The 1,749-nt window shown below is 36.6% G+C and overlaps 1 protein-coding gene across 1 annotated transcript in view; it reads left to right on the forward strand.

The window, feature by feature from the left end:
- The window catches only part of LOC143295247 (uncharacterized), a 62,496-nt gene continuing 60,747 nt past the window's right edge, over nucleotides 1–1,749 (forward strand). Inside the window, exon 1 of the mRNA XM_076606828.1 lies at nucleotides 1–177. The gene's annotated coding sequence lies outside the window, so the exon portion shown is untranslated. The remainder of the gene's footprint in view (nucleotides 178–1,749) is intronic.

Genomic DNA, 1,749 nt, shown 5'->3' on the forward strand with positions numbered 1-1,749 from the left:
CATGGCTCTTGATCGTGAATGATGTTTTTTTCTTTTTTGTCTTAAGAACGTAATCGTACAAAATTGAATTGTTTGGGGCAGGTTCCTTCACTCTGATTGACTTGTAATTGTGAGTTGCGGGTCTTCTTATTTGGCAGAATCATCTTCGGTTCGCTTTGATGTTTGGTGACAAGGAAGGTGGGTGTTTTGTGTCGTGTGTTTGTGTTTTGTTGTTATTGAATGCTTTATGAGGGATTATTGTGTTGGATATCTGAATGTCATAGGATTATAGGACATTTTCTTTCTGTTCTTTCTTTCTTTTTTTCTTTCCTTTCTTTCATTCGTTCGTTCGTTCGCTAATTCATTCAGTCTTTCTATCTTCCGACCCTTTATTTCCTTCTTTCTTTCGTTCTTTCCTTCCGTCCTTCTTTACGTGATTCTGTCCATATTTCTTTCTTTCTTTTTTTTTTCCAGTCCCTCCTTCCTTCCTCCCTTCTTTCTTTTTCTACATCCGTCATCCTTCCATCCATATTTCTTTCTTTCTTTCCTTCTTCTTTCTTTCTTTCATTGTTTCATTTTCTACTTCATTCTATCCTTCCATCGATATTTTACCCTGTATTCTTCCCTTCTCTCCCCCCTCCCCTTTTTTTTAAAATTATTATTATTATTATTTTTTTTAAAGATAGAATGGTGTGTCTGTCTGAATACTTAGATAAGAATCGGGGTATTTTGTTGTGTGTGTAATTCGATGTTAATGTTTTGTGTTGTTTTTATGGGTAGAAACACCCGTGTTTTGATTTGTTGCTTTTAGGGGTACAAACACCCTTGTTTTGTGTTGTTTTTAGGGGAAGAAACACCCTTGTTTTGCGTTGTGTTTTTATGGGTAGAAACACACCTTTTTTGTTGGTTTTTATGGTAGAAACACACCTTGTTTTGTGTTGTTTTATGGTAGAAACACACCTTGTTTTGTGTTGATTTTATGGGTAGAAACACCCTTATTTTGTGCTGTTTTTATTGTAGTAACATCCTTGTTTTGTGTTGTTTTTAAGGTAGAAACATCCTTGTTTTGTGTTGTTTATATGGGTAGAAACACCCTTGTTTTGTGTTGTTTTTAAGGTAGAAACACCCTTGTTTTGTGTTGTTTTTATGGGTAGAAACACACCTTTTTTTTTTGTTTTTTATGGGTAGAAACACACCTTGTTTTGTGTTGTTTTTATGGGTAGAAACACCCTTGTTTTGCGTTGTTTTTAGGGGTAGAAACACACCTTATTTTGTGTTGTTTTTAGGGGTAGAAACACCCTTGTTTTGTGTTGTTTTTATGGGTAGAAACACACCTTATTTTGTGTTGTTTTTAGGGGTAGAAACACACCTTATTTTGTGTTGCTTTTATGGGTAGAAACACACCTTATTTTGTGTTGTTTTTATGGGTAGAAACACCCATGTTTTGCGTTGTTTTTAGGGGTAGAAACACACCTTATTTTGTGTTGTTTTTAGGGGTAGAAACACCCCGGCTTGCAAATCGTCACTGTACTGCTGGGTGCCAAATTTGTCGTAAGCTGTCATTGGGTTGGAGTGATGTCGTGTGGAGTGTGCGGGAATGGAATTGTATTTGTGGCTTTGGATTGCATTGCATTGTATTGCATGGTATCGCATCGTATCGTATCGTAGTGTAGCTTAGCGTATCGCATTGTATTGCATTGCATTGCATCGGATCGTATCGTAGTGTAGCTTAGCGTATCGCATTGTATTGCACTGCGTTGCATCGGATCG

The sequence above is a fragment of the Babylonia areolata genome, chromosome 20, assembly GCF_041734735.1.
Source record: "Babylonia areolata isolate BAREFJ2019XMU chromosome 20, ASM4173473v1, whole genome shotgun sequence".
Lineage (NCBI taxonomy): Eukaryota > Metazoa > Mollusca > Gastropoda > Neogastropoda > Buccinidae > Babylonia > Babylonia areolata.